Source organism: Microtus oregoni, unplaced genomic scaffold (genome assembly GCF_018167655.1).
Source record: "Microtus oregoni isolate MIOR12 unplaced genomic scaffold, Mior012 000082F_ref0000272, whole genome shotgun sequence".
NCBI lineage: Eukaryota > Metazoa > Chordata > Mammalia > Rodentia > Cricetidae > Microtus > Microtus oregoni.
This window is the reverse complement of record NW_024544542.1, coordinates 6,032,884-6,051,977: the sequence shown is the minus strand read 5'-3', so window position 1 is coordinate 6,051,977 and position 19,094 is coordinate 6,032,884. Positions and strand designations below refer to the sequence as shown.

General features: G+C 33.5%; 1 pseudogene; it reads right to left on the bottom strand.

Moving 5' to 3' along the window:
- Positions 1-821: 821 nt before the first annotated feature.
- Positions 822-19,094, bottom strand: part of LOC121441851 — a 43,148-nt pseudogene continuing 24,875 nt past the window's right edge.

Genomic DNA, 19,094 nt, shown 5'->3' with positions numbered 1-19,094 from the left:
TTTTTATCTCTGCTCCCTTTACTGCAAGTGGGACACATTTAGCCTTGCCCACATTGATTTACTGGGACTCTAAGCAATGTAAATGAAACAACTAAACATCTATGAGTAATTTTGTATAAACTATTAACCTCTAGCACTTACATTTAGTCCTTGGGAAAAGTTTGTCACTTTTATTTGTTATAAGAATTTATACCCAGACCAGTACATTGTCCCAGTGTCACCAACAGTATCAATTTAATTAAGCTACTAACAGCTTTATTTTCTATTGTTTATTCAGTTCAGTGTCTCAGACTTTATAATCAAATGCACCAGAAAATTTGTGCCAGTTTTACCATTTTCTGACAGTGGAAGAAATAATCTTCCCCTGAAACATTTACACAATTGGTTATCTAAAATCAAATGATCAGCCTTGAAAATATATACAACACTAACATGATACAGACTGAGAAGTTCATATATACATACACACACACACACACACACACACACACACACACACACACATATATATATATATATATATATATATATATATATATATATATATATACTGGGCTGTGATATGCAGACAGAGCTTGAATCAACAATGTGACAATGTGACTATTGATGACTGACTGATATTCACTTTATCATAAGTCTCATATGTCTTTAACTTTAGAGTAAGTTCTACGTGAGAATTTCTGACCAGTGGCTGCATTAAATTGACCCTAAGAAAGTTCGGTTTTCTGTAACTTTCTTGTTCCAAGAAATTTATGCATTCCTGATTACTTCTGTTAGTACTTTTCTTTCTTTCTTTTTTATATTTATTTTCTGCAATGCTTTTACTTTCTTTCCTTCACTCTAAGACGGTAATGAAATTTCACAGTGATTTCTGGGTAGCGGCAGATAGAAGGTGGCATTAGGAATGATCTTGGCAGTGGCTTTATTTCCCTGAGAAGGTGCAAGTGGGGAAAGGGGGCACCCTGCTGGGGATGCAACACCGACTGCCCAGCTGGCGGGTAGATGATAGGCCCAGAACAGAAGAGCTGCTATGCAATGTCCTCAGCCACTTTTAGCTCACACAGCTCAGTGAAGCCATCACCTATGATGGCAGCGGGTTGGTGATCAATTAGCTCGGCTGTCTGAAATCCCCTTCAGCAGACAAAATGACTGCCTTCTTCTGCTGCTCATTCTGTCCACCACAAATCTGGCCCTGTCTACTTTCTCCTGAGCCACCTGTTGGGCTTCCACCACTTCTCTGAACTGCTTTCTGAAGGTCATCCAGGTTGAGCCCAAACGTCGCTGTTCCATCTGTGAGGTCACTTCTTACCTCCCTAGAGAACAGCTCTCACTGGGTGATCAATTTTCCAGCATCATAGCCAGCCACCGCATACATGAGGATTTCTGTGATGATTGATGGCAGCACCTGCTCATTATAGTCCTTACCAATGGAGGTGTAGGTAAAAGGAAGCTGACTGACTACGAACCAGAAAAGGATGCGTGATGTGATGTTGAAGTTCTGTAAATCTTTCCTACCAGTGATGACCCATACACTCCATGGTTGCAAACAACTGTCAAAGACATTGATTTGAAAAAGAGAATGCCTTCCCCTACCACAATGTACTATACTCCACAGAACTGGTCAAGGAAAACAGCTCTTTGCCCAGCACCCACATTATACGAGGCAGAGTCACCATGCCTCTTGCAATTAGGAAAGTCAGGATGAACTTTCAGATAGACTCAAACACTTTGACACCCACTCATGTCTGCTTTCACTCCAACCTCCACATGATTCCCCCTTTTAATTCTTTTAATCATTAATACATTGCTTATTTTACATTTTCATTTAATTTTTTGGAGGTTTTAGTACACAATGAGTTTTTTCTACTATGCTTTCATGAATATATCATTTATGGAGCTGTGTTTTATACAGATGTAATTTATTTGTTCTTACTCCAATTCATAATTCAGTTACGAATATAGGCTAAGCTATTAAACAGTCCAGTCAAATTCTATTTAGCTTTTATTTTGTTTGTTTTGTGCTTGTTTGTTTATTTGCTTCTTTGTTGTGTAGAACAATGCAGTTGTGGACTTTCTGGGTCAGCCTTCTCATCATGAGCAATAAAAGGTCAGCCATGAATGTATGAATACATATGCCTTCTCACCTAAACACAAAAGGCATTTCTGCTAGAGAAAGACAAATAAGCAAACACAGTTTTAATACTGCCAATGTCAACGACAAGAATGAGACTGTATTTCATTCAGTAAATGGTTTTGGAGCATCATTGCTGTGAAGTTTAGAATAAACATTTAGTCTGGAACATTGGAATAAACGTAATTCTAATCTAATTGCCATTTGGTCTTTAACATTTTTGTATGCTTGTGTTAGGGTGTGTGTTAAAGATGAACCATTATATAGAAATTCTATACTTTAAACAAAAATGATCTTTAAAATTTCAAGAGTTGTGTGAAGCATGACACAAAATTATAGTGTAGCAGGATGAACCGATTTAGAGGAAAACAGTCCAGATCTAAATCTGAAATGGAAAATTCTTATTGTATGAAGAAATGAATTGCTGCTATTGCAATTGATTTGTTTCTTCTTGTACGTGTAACTTATATTTCACTAGACAATAAAAACCTTAGAAGCAAATAACAAATTGATCAGTTGACACCTAATATTTTCTTTTTTTGATTTTTCGAGACAGGTTCCTCCATAGCTTTTGGTTCCTGTCCTGGAACTAGCTCTTGTAGACCAGGCTGGCCTCGAACTCACAGAGATCCGCCTGTCTCTGCCTCCCGAGTACCTAATATTTTTTAAAGTTTCTTTTTAGCTCAATGTATTTTAGAGGCATGAGTGATTTGCTTGCACATATGTATTTGTATGGTATATGTGCCTGGTTCCCACAGAAGTCAAAAGACTGTATCAGATTTATGGGAACTGGAGATACAGATGTTCATGAGCCACAATATTGGTACTAGAATCTAAACTCAGGTCTTCTGAAAAAGCAGTTCCTCATAACTGCTGAGTCATCTCTCCATCCTCTCATTGACCACCAATCTTAGTGGATAAGGGAAGAATCGGGTGTTCTCATTTTAAAATAATTAAAATTTTAGATAACAAAATCTATATTTTAGAAGCAATGACAAAATAAATTAGCAATTTTGTAGACTTGCTGTTTCATAGACTTTATTTTCTTAATTTTTCCACTGTATCCAGAAGATATACCTTTGCTGTTTATGTTCAAGGTTTAATATACATTGAGGCCCCTTGTTAGTCTTTGATTTATTTTTGATTTAAGCAAATCATCTCCTAATATCTTTCAATAAATTGACATTATACAATTGTGACTTCCTTTGCTGTTTATACGATATAGTTAAAGTTTTTATGAAATTTTAACAAATACAATGAACAAGGAAATTTTTTCAAGTTCATACATACTAATAAGATAAAAGTTTTATCACCTTAGTAACAACTGAGTCTTTATTCAATTACACTGTGCATATCTGGCTCATTTTTAACTTACAGTTTTCACTTATAAATATGGAATGCTGAATAAGCATGAAAGGAATAATAGTTGCTATTTGTTCTGAATGACACACATAATAGGCAAAATATCAAAACAATGATTAAAATTCAAGTCCAGTGTTCACCGGTCACTTGTCACAAACTATATTGTTTTTGTTCTTTTGGATCAACTCAAAAGAAAAGACAACCTAAATCACAACCATACTGGTCAGATATTTATACAGTTTCTACATCCATGGGCAATGTAAATTTTGAGAATGTCCCTCAAGGCTGAACTCTTTCATCAAATTTAAAATGAGCTTCTGATATTGTGCATTTAGTTGAATACTCTAATATAATCAGGTACACGGTAGGATAAGGTCCTATAAAGGTAAGTGACAAGTTTTCCAATTTCAGATGTTTATGACATAAATTCTGATTGACACAGTGATTATGGGTGAATGGATGGACAAAGCAGTTTATCCCAGACCATCTTTGTACACATGCAAAACCTAGATTCCATTCTTGCAAAACTGAGAATTCTCATTCAAACTTTTTGTCAATAAAATTGTAGTAAAATGTGAATTATTTAATGCTCTCATAGGATAAACTACTGAATTGAAAAAGATAGCAAACCTGGAAGAAAATGAAGCTAGTCTCAGAGGTAGTCCGATTCCCTAGTCCCAAAAGTATTTTACTATTCTTTTATTTTATATTTTGAATAGCAAAACTGTATACATATATTTAGAACTTTCCACAAGTTTAACAACTGTTCAAATGGATAAGTTTAAAATAAGTACATGTACATTTAGCAAATATTTAGTCATATCTTCAATAGAAATGTCTGTGTGATTTTCCAACAATTACAGAAACAACAACTGAATGAGAATGTTTCTTGAAAAGCTATAAATAGATCTATCACATGATACAGCTATTGGATATATGCACAGAAGTTTTTACTCCAGCAATACTTGCTCATCCATGTTCATTGCTGCTCTATTCACAACACCAAGCAAATAAAAACTACTTACATTTCCAGATTCACTGATTAAGAAAAATGAAGTTTGCGGGTACATGGATGGAGACTTAAACAATCGTGAGTGAGGTAAGTAAGACAAACAAATGTCACATGTTTACTCTCATCTGTGTATGGTAGTGTTGAGTCTTCACATAAATGTGTCTCATGTGAAATACATATAGATCAGGAAATTCATTTTCTTTGGGGAGGCTCTTAAAAGAGGGAATATAAAACTTAGTGGTATAAAAGATTAAAGCCGAATAATTAAACAGGAAGGGCTAAAGTTGGGTAGAGAGTGTGAGGACAGGGTAGAAGAGGACAGGGAGCAATGAAGAACACTAAAGAGCTTTCAAAACTCACACGACAACTCATAACTGTAGAAGTTTCCTAAGATAATTACCTGCACATACATATTAAGAGTTTAAATGGAGTTGCCCTGTGTGGTGGTTTGAATGAGAATGATCCCCACACTCTCACATATTTCCATATATGGTTCCCAGTTGGTAGACTTTATAGGAAGGATTACTATGTGTTGCATTGTTGGGAAAATTGTGTCATAAGCAGTGGCTTTGAGCTTATAAAATCCCACTGCCAGACCCAGTCTTACCCACTCTCTCTGCCTGCCTGCCTGCCTGCCTGCCTGCCTGTCTGCTTGGGATCATGCTCCTCACCATCATGGTCATTATGTAACCCTCCAAAACTGTAAGCAAAACCTCAGTTGATTGTTTTCTTACAAGCTGCCTTTGTCATGTGTTTCTTTATAGTAATAGACCAATAAGTAAGACACCCATTAATGGGGTGACACTACCCCTACTAGAGATCATTCAGTAGCATATATAAATACCTTATGTCAGCAATGCTTTACTACTTTTGGAGTTTAGTCCAGTGAGGTACCATAGTTCTGCCAAGTTACAGAAGACTGCCAATACCCTTAGGTGTTCCCCAAAATTTGATAGTAAGATCCTATATTTGATGACAGAATATATCTGAGTCATGAAATAATAATCAAGCTATACTGACCTGGGAACTTCATCCGTACTGGCTAACTTGCATCGTGACTGTAGGTACGATGCACATAAGCAAAGGAGAAAAGTAATCTAATCACCCACCTTTGACAGTGAGACCTCCAACAACTATTGAGCCTGGAAAGCTACCTCTATTGATGCACTAGTGGCACTAGTTTATGGGAATAACATGCTATATTCTGATTAGATTTAAGACTCACTCCATAGGAACCCTTACATGACAACATTAACTGTAGTCAAGAAGTGGTGTCTGCACAGCTTATATGTCCCAAGGGAGAACCTACTAATAATATTATGCTAGAAGGAGTTAACATTAACTTGATTCTCTTTTTTTATTTTTTTAAAAGAAAACAAGCTACCTATTTTCATTTTACAAACCAATCCCAATTCCTACTCCCTCCCCTCCTCCCATTCCCTCTACCTTTTGCCCACCCAACCCTCCATCTAGTCCCCAGAGAGGGCAAGACACATAGCTCCAAATAATGACCCAGGTTCTCCCCACTATATCCAGGCTGAGCACATTATCCAAAGAAAATGGGTTCCAAAGAGACTGTACAAGCAGGAGAGATAAATCCTGGTCTCACTACCAGTGGTCCTGCAGTCTTCCCTAGCCAAATAAATGTCACTCACATTCAGAGGGTTTAGCAATGGTCCTATGCTGGCTCCTTCTGGTGGGAGTTGCTGAGCTCCTATTAGCTTAGGTAAGCTGTTTCTGTAGGTGTCCACATCATGGTTTTGAACTCTGCACATATTTTCACTTTTCCTCCTCTTCAACTGGATTTTCAGAGCTCAGCCCAGAACTCCACTGCAGGTCTCTGTCCTTTCTCCATCAGTTGCTGGATAAAGGTTCTATGGTGAAATTTAAGACAGTCATCAATCTTACTACAGGGCAAGGTCAGTTTGGGCACTTGATTCTAAAACACTTTATACCCAGAGATTAGTGCTTCTGTCAGTCCTCATTGGAGAAGCTTCTATTTGCAGTCGGGGTGATAAACATGTAGACTCACAACACGACAAGATGCAGGGCTGTAGAAGGCCCAACCCGAAGTGGGACATCTGTATTTTACCTCCTTTATCTAGACTCAGGAATAATTGTGGAAGACAGACTAAAAGGAGTATAAGTGCTGGGGTGGTGGATAGGCACAAGGAAACTGTAATTTAGACATAGCTGATCAATTGCACATATGAACTCACAGTTGTGACAGTATGCGATAGACCAGGGCAATATTAAACCAGCTAGATGAAACCTCAGTATATAGAGACAAGGAAGATATATGCAGTCCACCTAGTTGAGAAACTTTGGGTATTGAAAATTTTGGGAAGTGGGAGCACCTGTTTCTTTCTTTCTTTCTTCCTTCCTTCCTTCCTTTCTTTCTTCCTTCCTTCCTTTCTTTCTTTCTTTTGGTTCATTCATTTGTGTGATTATTAAGTTTGCAAATCTTGGGAGGTTGACAAAAATACAATGTATGAAGTTCTAATTAAAATACATTGTATTAAATTCTCATAGTAATAAAATAACTATGACAGAAGAATAAACTTATGTCCCCTTCACATGGTTTATGATAGTACATCTCACAACATTATTCCATGATTTCAGAAAAAAAAGTTTCTTGATTCAATTATCAAGAGACATTTTTTCAGCTTTAAATGTTAAATGTGTTGTCTGCACATTGGGTGTGCAGAAAAACCTTCATAGGATGGTACGGAGAATGTGTCACTCAACAGAGTAAAGACCCTAACTTTTCTCTAGTGTCCTTTGCAAGCCTCGTAAGCTCTTTCTCTTCTTTTTTATTCTCAAAAAATAAAATATCACTAATGTCATGTTTCAAATGTTGAACATCAGTTAAGTCATTATGAGTGAAACGGTTTATGTGTGAGCATGGTTGTTGTTTTTCGTTTATTTGTTAAAATTTCAAGTTAGGTTAATTTTTGAATTTAAGGTTTTACTAATGGAGGATTTTCGTATTTCTAAGAACTATTATTAAAGAATAGAAAAGGCTGAAGCCTTATTTGGTAATTGACTACCATTATGTGCTCTTTCTTTCAATATTTAGCAGTGTATCTCTGTGATGGGAGAATTTAGTAAAGTAAACCTAATAGCAAAGTAATTGTTTTCCATTACCAAATTTCTCTGCGCATATTTATTTAGATTTCTTAAGTGATTAATGTGAACAAAAATATTTGTCACATGAAATAATCAAAATATCCTTTCTGACATTGCAAAAAGAAGAAAACATCCTTCTTAAAATAAAAAGTTCTATTGTATTTGAACCACTGTATGAACATCCATATTCTTTCAATTTAAATATAGGAAATTTATTCTGAGATTATATTTTCTAGATTATAGTCAAAGCATATAGTTTATTTTGAGAATAGCATTGTCATCAGGACTCTGAAACATTTGCATGTTACATTTTACATGTTACAAAATCTTGAATATACAATATTGCTCTTAGATCAATAAAAGATTAACAGAACTTTGTGTAAGCCCAGCATATTCTTCTCCATTGACCTTTTGAAGTATTAGCCCTCTGTGTTATAAAATTAGTAAAGAAAATACTTAAATAAAATGCTTGAATTAATGTTTTCACCTGATACAAAATACGTTTAGAAAAAGAGGCTTCATACTTAGTAATGGATAGGAATTTGTCAACTTTCATAGAGATAATTGAAAATAATAGTCATCTGCAAAAATTACAAGTTTGTTTTTCTCATCCTAAATCATTGAAGAAATGCTTTGCTAAGGGGCTCAATCTTCATCTCCTCTCAACTTTATATTCCTACAGTACACTAATTATTCTCTTTTTTTCTCTTACACTCTTACATCAGGTTGCCAAATTAATAAAAGCAGAAATAGAAATAGCTGCACAATTTAAAGAATACTCCCTAATGGGGGAATGCTCCCTGGAAATTGCAAAATGTCTTTGTACTTAGGACTAAATGGGCAGTAAAGAGTCATGTGACCACACACAGCAACAAGAGTGCAGAAGAATACCAGGCTTTGGCTAGGAGGTCAGTGGGTTGGTTCTAATATTAAGGAGAATTTGAACAAAGTACTTTGTAAAACAATGAACATTTAACAGATATGACTAATTTCAGAAGTACATCTGAAAGTTTGGTGAGATAAACATTTGAAAGTGGCTGTGGGCTATTATTGTTTAATAAAAGATTATGAATGTTTGGCCCTTGGCATTTATTTATATCCTTTAAGAAAGGTTAACTCTGATGTCAGTGGTAACCGAATGTTAAAGGGCAACAGGTGTCTTCTAGATTCCTCTAGATTTTGTCATCTACTTTGAATGTTTAGGCATGAAAAATCTGGACTACTTGACCTATTTTACTCAACGCCCTCCCTGAAAAAGAAAAAAAAAAAAGACAGAAAACTCCATGGCACTATAGGAGGAAGCATGGGCAACAAAGTACGTTACTGGCGAATCAGTTGAAGGAAGCCAAGTTTATATGGAACAGGAACAATGAAAGTACAGAAAACCAATTGGAAAAAATCTGCTCTAAACATCATAAAGAAATATATTCTTTAAATGTGCTCTTATTATACATTTTATTCTACTTACTGGGCCATATTAGGTCACCTTACAGTTTCTTGTTAGCTCCTAAAATAAGAAATATTTCAATTTATTGCTTATATAATCAAAAAATTAGAGCATGTCATTGTATTTGATTAGTGCAAATGTAACAAATAGAAGGTATCAACCAAATCAAAACATTAAAAATAGTATTAAAGATATAAATACATTAATTTTGACTTAGCATTGTATATTATCTTAATTTATGGATAATTATTTAATTAAATAATCATATACATAATAATTTAAAAGAAATACAAACCTGGCGAATGGATCTAAAATATATCAATATATTTATAAAAATTATCATGCTATTTTAATTCAAATAAGATTAAGAATATATGTCCCAATATAAAATCAAAATCGCCTAACTTTTCATTATTTATGAGAGACTGCTTGTCTATTTGAATCAGCTTTTTGTGATCCAATATTCAGGTGAATTGAAATATGTAGAACTCTGTGTATATACCAAGGACATGATTTATTAGAATTTTCCTTTATATTATGTTCATTAATTTTAAGTTAAAATGGGTTTACTTTATGCTAATAATGCATATCCAGAAGCATCTACTCATGTTTATTATATTTATAAATTTCCAATTTATATAGAGATCCTCATTACAACTTTTTATTGCTGGTCATCAACTATGAATTATTCTCTGAGATTTATGTTGTACTTCATTTTCTATTATAACTTATTACCAATTTTACAAATGAAGTAAAAAGTAATTATACCTTATCTTTCACAGGCAACAATGGCTTTATTGTTTCATATTCATATGGCATTTCAAATCTTCACACAGTCACAAAGGAAAATTCTCTTAAATTGGCTTTCAAAGGATTAACTATGCAGATATTCTTTTTTTTCCTGAAATATGTGCAGAAAAGGAAGAAAATTAATGCATTTAAGTCTTAAATGAATTTGGTATTTAAAAACCTTTACCAAGATAAACAGAACAATTGCTGGCAATTCTCTTTGGGAATTAAGACAATATTCAGCATACGGAACCATCCTATTCGATTATTTTTGACACTTTAATAATTGTTTTATTCTTTTCACATTTTCAAATCCTTTATTATTTTCTATTTCTGTCACTACTAATTTTACTCTTTAATCTCACCTTATTATCTTGTCATTTAATACTTCTCATTTTCCCTATTCTCCCAAGATATTTCTTGTCCTTAAAATTCACATATTTAAACCTTTTTCTCAGTTTAGAATGTTTTATCAACTGTCCATCTTTATAACATATTCTCCTACATTTTCTGAATATTTCCACTAATATCAAGTTATATAATATGCTTCTGTCACATATAGAATATGGAATAATTCATTTTCTGAACCATATTAAATTTACAGATGTCTTATAAGAAGAGATTACTTAAAACTCTTTTACTTAAAATATGATGTAAATTTAATCAAAAGAAAGTAGATGAATACACACAGATATTGAAGATTTTCACCATAATCTTCTATTTCGTTAATTTGAGTTTTTAAATCTGCTTGTATTGATTCAGATCATAAGGTGCATTCCTCAGACTACAAGAGTGAGTGATGGAATGGACACATTTTTAGAAGCGATGCAATCTTGGTTGGTCAAAATTTAATTCTCTATGAAAAAAAACAAATAACTGTAACATTTTTAGCAAGTAAGCTTGGTCAAGTTCAGTTCTAGTCTAAATAGACTAATTGTATGATTGACACCTAAAATTTGGCACTAATCTGAATAAAGTAAAAGGAAGTAATATTTATTAAATATGATCTTTATGCTCTATGCAGAAGCATGTCTTCAATCCAATATTCATTCATGTATCCAATATTTATATGTTTTTCAAAAATTTTGAGTGCTAGAAGAAATTAGTGGAAAATAATACATTTTTAAGGGAATTGCTTTTAAGATTAAATCTTACATATGTGAATTTGAAGTAACCCTATTTTTATTTTTGCAGAAACTGAAAAAGGAATTATTGCTGCATAGGAGAACAGTCATAGCGTCAGATAAGTGGGGAGGGAGCAGACCTGAAAATAAGTATATTTCACTTCAATTACCATAAATCATCTTTGTTGATATTGTTATCTAAGCTATTTTCTATAATGTTAAGCGAATATACATTATTGGGAAGTAATTACAAGACATATTCACATCTTAGATTCAGAGATTCTTTTAATGTTCTCAACTAAACATCCACCAATAGTGAAGACCTATCTGCATAAAGTAAACAGGGTTAGAGTTAGGGTTAAAATAGTAATTAGATGAATATAGGAAATATCTCCCTAATGTTAATGTAATTCAGCTCTAGTGAACCTTAAGGTATCATAGTAATGCAAGAGGTAGGTCTAGGAAAGCCAGGCTGTGACACAGAGATACCCTGTCTTAGAAAAAAAAAAAGAAAAAAAAAGATTAGTATGGTATGAGTGCTGAGAATTATTGGAAAAATTGTCATTACAGGGGCTGGAGAGGTGGGTGAGAGATTAGAACCATAATCCTATGGAAGAAAACCCAGTACTCCTCAACCACTGTTTCCCAAACTTACATGTGGTGCCTTACAACCTCCAAAGGCCACCTCTAGAGAACCCTATGCCCTCTTCTGGATTTTTCACATAAATTCACTAATGTGTTCACAAAACCCCTTGTAGACATAGATGTACATAAAAAAATAAAATGCACCTTTAAAATAATTTTGAATAAAAAATGTTTCCTTAAGAGAATTTAATTTTTGAAATATTATTTTAGAGATCCACAATTATTTTAAGAAAATACTATAACAGGTACCTCACAATTTAGATAAATCTGAGATTTTCTTCCTCTGTCTATTTTCTGAAAAAAGGATTATCATCAAATTCCTATTTTGTATGATATTGCACAGTCTAATACCAGGATGTGATACTTTCTATTATTTTTTCATGTTAAAATACATGATCAATAAGTAAACATTTTTTTACAGAAAGTGGCTTAAACATATCTCCCTAAAATTTATTTCATTTTAATCTATAATAGTATATATCAAATTTTAACAATTCATAATTTATAGTTTGTATATACCATTAATATTGATATAAAATATATGAAACTATGTAGAGTCTGAAATGAATCCTCTAAACTATGAATTACAGAAAAATGTGTAAAGTTCCTATATTTTCTATTTTTTATCTCTTCAATTTTGGAGAATTTATTGGATATTTTTGATGATTAATGAGATATTTTTGAAGAATTTTGCATTGTTTATTCTTTATCATGAGCGCTTTATATACTAGTATTGTTTTTACAACATTTCTACCCCACTATCTGTTTCCCTCCTTCTTAAGTCCTTGACTCCTTCTTTTAGAAGTACTGTTGTTATACATCACACACACACACATGCACATGCACACATTTCCTCTGAGTCCATGTAGTGTTCCTTACGTACATGTGCTTAGGTCTGACCAGTTGGGATTGAATAACCCATCAGTTTCTGTCCCTGAAGAGCACTGATTCTGCCATCAGCAACAAATACACTGATTAATTTTTGCAGTTCTTCATCTGGGTGCAGGGAGTTGTGAAGCGTTCCCAGTCAAACCTGATGTCATACTATCCTGTATTGTCATTATTCAGGTATTATTTAGACAACAATATTGTTGAGATTTTGGAGATATGGCTTTCATATGATATGCAGAAGACACTATCATGCAGTAGGACTCCTTTTCTTCTGGCTTCTGTTCAATGATGTTCCCTGGGCCTTTGGAGTGGGAGTTTCATTAAAGATATACCGATTGGGATGGATGGCCTACTGTCCTTTATTATTTGCATTTTAATCAGTTAGATTGTTGTTGTATCTTCTATCTGTTGCATAAATGTTTCATTGAGAAGTGTGAAAGCTACACTTATCTGTCAGTTTAAAGACAAGTATAAAAAAAAAACATTTTAAAATCACATTGTTTTAAAGAAATGATAGTACTGTGTTCTCCTCTAAGATCCATGGCCTGTCCAACTCTAGTAGTTACCTACGTTTACACTACCAGTCACACATAAAGTTTTCTTCACATATTATAAAGAGAAAAACTCTTCGTCAAAATCACTCTGAAAGTTTTGTGAAAACTGAAGATTTACATTCAGATGTTTCACTTGAGTGATAATTGCCCATGGTTGAATATTCATGTATGAATACACTAATGCTTAATTATCTTTAGAAAGTAAAATTAGCTTTCATTTTGTTCCCTAGTAACTTAATTCTAAGTATCCATTTTTCAAATTTCTAATAATGCTTCTAAAGGGTAATAGCATGCTACAATAATGTATCACTGATAGGTCAGAATTTCTAGACCCTAAGTGAGAGATTTAGACATAGAAACTAAACACTCATATACAGTTCAGGTCAAAGAAAAGGTACGGAAAAGTAGTGATTAACAATGAATAGCTGTTATGCTCTATGCTTTATTGGAGACAATCTGGATGCGTTAATGGTTCACAGAAAACAAAAAGAAAGCACTGAGAAAGTGCAAAGAAGGTTCATGGTGCTCAGATGGAAAGAGGTTTAGAGGCTAAAACCAAACCTAAGTACTAAAGGACTGGTAGATACACGATGACAGTGGAGAGCACCTACAGTTCTTTATTCTTCTGTTTCCTGAAATCTTCAAAGCTGTTAAACATTTCTAATTGCTTATAAAATTATTACTCTATTTCTATATATTTAATGAAAAACACTGTTTTTTAGGGTAAGGTATCATTTAAGTGACTATCTGGAACACTATATAATGAAGATCCTCTTGTCATTTGGCATTATTTCACTGGAAAATAACTAAAAGTTATACACACAAAGGCACACACACATTTATAAAGTTATATATATATATATATATATATTAGAGTATATATATATCTGTAATAGGCTAAATATATGTATATATATTTATAGCTATCTCTCTATACATATATATCTATATCATCTATATCTACATATATATGTGGATAGATGTCTCTTAATATTCAATAACAGGATAATTTTCAAACATAATTTTAATTTTAAAAATTACATTTTTATTATGAATAGTTTTAGAAATATAGTACCAAATTTATTTTTAGAGAACACCAGTGCCCCTAAATTTGCAAAGCAAAAACTCCCAAGTTACAAATTTATATGACTCAGTAGTTTGTTCTTCTATGCCTTAAGGAATCTTATAACATAGACTTTTATTAGGGAATCTTGTTACCATTGTCATCTTATCCATGATGATAAGACATGGATGGCATTCAGAGGCAAAGACTGAGAATCAGAATCATATAAATCTTCTGCACATAATCTTTGACTTCTATAAATAATTTGCTGACATCAGATGCTGATATATGTGTTTTTATTTATATATTATTATTTCATTTACTTATTCATCATTCATCGAGGTTTTGTGTTTTATCATCAGCTTTCTCCCATGTTGACAGCTACATTTGTATATACACTGTCTGTCTCATGAAAAATAAAGCCTGTCATCTTGGTAAATTCTCGTTTTCCAACCATCAGAGGCACTAGCTATTCAATCCATGACCATCTGTAGAGCTAGTGAGAATGCTCTCCCATTACAGTTGCATCAAAGAATTGTTTTCTAATTTCTTTAAAAGTCTAATCTAGTCACATCACAATGCGTTTTCTAATATTTAGTGAAATTTGATCTCATAATAATTGCTGCAATTTTTATTCCTATGTAAATTTAATTTCTATTAATTTTTTGAGTTCAGACTAAGCCATATGTTAACACATGTATTTATAGTTATCATCGTATTTCTCATCACTTTTTGGAACTCACAGAGTATGAGTCAAAAGTTGTAGTCGACAAACACTGAGAGAAAGTTGGTAAGTAGGGATAAGTATATTGTGTGCTAGCTTAGAGTACCTTACACATTCCCACTCCATGTGTACAAAATAAACATATGGTTATAGACTATATGATTTTGAAAACCACAGTTAAAATAATGAGGTATTCAGGAATATGCTGTAAGAACACTATATGTAGGATCAGAAAGCCAGGGTCAGCCCAGGTGGCAGCAGTGATTCTCAAAGTCATTAATGAAGGCAAAACCCAGCAATGAAATTTACATAATCTGAACAAAGAAAACCTGTTAATATTACTGGTATTGTTAAAGAAATGGTGGCCTATAAGGAAAGAAAGGATTATGAATGGTAGATGGAAACATTTCTATTATTAACTTTTCTAATAATTGTGACAAATATGTGAGAAAAGTGATTTGAAGGAAGGATTTGGGTTCATGATTCCACATAGTTCAGTCTCATAGAGGGGATATGTATGGAGACTGGATCTTCTCGGTCCTCGGTGGAGGATGCATGGAATTCCAGCACTTAACAACTTACTGTGTCAGGAAGCAGAAAGCTCATAAACGATGGTGTGCATGAACTTCAAGGACACCACAGCTCATGAACCACCAACTACGTCTCTTTTTTAAGGCTCCATAATCTCCAAAGTAACACCACTACTTGGGAACCAAGTATTCAAGTACATGAGCCTGTGGGGATATTTCACATTCAAAACACTGTGCCAGTGAAACAGAATAAAAAATAAATAAATAGACCACTGAAGTGCACATGAAATTGCTTACTTAGACCTATAAAGAGAGAATATCATTATTAAAAATGTAATTAAAACAAGTAAATGAAAGTATTATATTTGAAAAACATGTAAACTGGACTATATTGTGCTCTAGAGGCTTCCTCTCACCTGTCTCACATGGAGCTTACAGGGGAAAATGTGGAAAGAAAGTTTGAGGCGAATTATAGAAAAAGTTGTAGTCATGAAGTCAAGAAACTTAAAGCTAAAATTATTTAGTCAGAAAAAAATTCTAAAAGGTATATAAAAAAGAATGGATAATACAAATGATCACCTGTTTATACTTAGCAAAATTTACATTGTCACTTTAGAACCACATATAGTTAAAAATTCTGTCAGATTATTTTGATTGTGCTTGATTATTCTAAAAATATATGTTGACCATAGGAAAAAAGAAATAAAAGCATTTTCTCCTTCATAATTTTTTTGCCTACAAGGCAAAAAGTTTGAGAAAAGGGAAAACCTAACCTAAGCCATATGAGTAGCTTGTTTTGAGAGTTACTGGGCTGTCTTTTCAGGTGGTAATAATGCCATTTCAGTGATGAGGTACAGCTCTCCTGCCTCACTTGGAATAATCAGTGTTCATTTCAATTTCACTCATTTTTTTCTTCTTCAATTAATGTGAAGGTTATCTCTACTGGAAAGCAATACACGGAGGGAAAATCGGTCTTCCTAATGGCGAGTTCCCTGTGCCACTTCAGTTGGCATTGCAGGTAATTTAGCATAAACATAGATGCTCTCATTAAAAGTCACTATCTGAAAACAATGACTTTCAGGGGAAGGAAATGTTTGTCAATCTGAAACAAATTTCTTCAGGCTGTTCTTTATATGCTGCTTGTAAAGATCACTCCTAAAATAAAATTGTGTGTTAACAATGGGATGTTTGGTAGGTTTGCACTCAAAGCACAATACATACATAATTGAACATGGTAAAGAAGCTAAACTACATGTTAGCCTCATTGTCCTGAGATAGTGTGAATGTTTCTGAAAGGAGTTAACTTGTAAATCATATTTGCCTGCTACTTTCCTGGGTATTATATATTAAGTGGAAGAAATGTTGATAGCATGGGTTTGGAAAACTTAGTAGCCCAAATCTCTAACCTTAACTTTTCTTAAAAGTCATTTGGCCTAAAGTTTTCTGTTAAATTACTTGACTGTTTGCATCCAGACATCTTTCTAAAAAATTACTTTAATAATTAGAATAAGGTAAAAACTAGGTAATTATTTGATAAATGAAAATATCTGTAAGTGGAGAGTTTTGAAAACACAAATACATAGAACATTTTGTGGACATAACAGGTTATATTTAGTAATACATATGTATACATAAATACATATACGTATATAGCACCAATTAATAGGAAAAGAAACTGAAGGGTGGGGTATAAGTAAAACTTTGGAAGAAAAAAATGAAAGGAAGAAACACAATTAAATTGTAATTTTAAGAGTAAACAAATGAAGTAATTCCATTTTCATTTACACTCCCTATCTCATTCCATGTGCTCACATCACTCTTCTCAATCATATATGTATATACACATATGTGCACATATATGCATATATATGTATATATACTTACCCCTATACACACACACACACACACACACACACACACACACACACACACACATGATTGATTACAGGACTGATGACATAGTATTGGATGACCAATTATGGGGCTCATTCCCAGACAAGAGAATTTTCCTTCTTTCACCAGTACTTAGTTACACATAGTTCTTTAACTAGGAGTGGTATTTTCAACTTTCAAGATACCATATTCATCGGTGCTGTCTTTGCTCACATCTTATTTAGGCAACCACCTTGTTGAGTAACATAGACAAAAGTTCACTCTTATTTTCTAGGAAACATAGTCTCATAGAAGATGTCTCGTCCTTGCTGAGAAATAGGTAAGTATAATAAATGGTTTTAACCACTTACCATCTCTCCTGTCAAAATGTTCTTTTTTTAAAAAAAGTAAGGCATGGCAATGCTTCTTACATTTTATAAAATTAGAAAATATTGAACACAACTGTATATATATATATATATATATATATTCACTGCATACAGAAAAATGTAGGAAATCATATACAGCATATATTTTGATATTTATGCAGTTATATTTATATGTACATTTTGCAGCTATTGTAAAATAGTCAAATAATGGAGCGCTATAAGGAGATTCTGAGTGCTTGTGAGAAAACCTCAAGAAAGACAGTGATCATATGATGAACCTCAGTTTCTTCAAAACAGATTTATTCTTGAAATGTGTTTTGTGCTCCTTACAAGTGTAGCAGAAAGGAGTGAGTTTGTTTCAGATTATTTATTACAGCTGACAACAGCTATTTGCTTATATACCTCTATAGGAAAATATGTTCTTGCTACATTGGGCCTATCCTTGTGATTGTATAATTTACTCATATGACTCTCTTAACCTTCAGAGTATGATGCCTGATGTTCTGGATAACGTTGTCTATTGCATGAGGCTTTAGTAGTATGCCTTATTTACTGGCACCATTGTCTTCTAGAGTAGTAAAAAGTAGGCACATGAATTTGGGCAAATAGATATAGGATGAAGATATAAGTATACTTATGTGGCATAGAACCCACATAACAATTTAGAAGAAGCCTACTCTTTGAAGCAGGGCAGAGCTACAGCATACCCTTTGTGTCATCTGATTGCTACAGTCATAGAGAAAACACGGGTAGAATGAAGTTATAATGAGAACTAGACAGTGGTTCTACAGAAACTGCCTTTAACAAATATGTATTTTCAATATCAGCAGAAGATTTTTTAAAAGAGAGGCATTTAATGTCTATATTTGAAGTTAGGATACTCAGAACATAGGATCTATTTTTAATAAACAAAGAAAAGAGAAACCGAACCCATGAAGCATCTTTTTTTTTTTCACTTTAAATAAGCCATTGCTTAAAATAAAGTAAGATCTTGAAAAGTGCCATTGAGCTATAATAAAATATTTCTACTTAAAACCATAAGCGGCCTATCTTGTAATCCCAGACTGGGAGGGCAGGCAGGAAGATCTCAAGGTAGAGTCCATTCTAGACTAGAGAATTGCTGGAGAGGCTTGCTTTTGTTCAGTGGACTGTGCAAGGGCACCTTATATACCAGATGTGTAGCTTTGTGTAGGTCTTATTGTGGGTCTCCCAACGGTGGGAGCAGGGGCTAACATAGACTCTTTTGCTGGTTTATGAGATCGTATTCGCCTTTCTGTGTTGTTTTGCCCACCCTTAACACAGGGGAGGTGCTTAGTCTTGCAACTTGATATGCCATGTTTTATTACTACCCATAGGAGACCCACCATTCTCTGAATAAAACAGAAGAGGAATGGATTAGGGGTGCAAGAGAAGATTGGGGAGAAATTAGGAA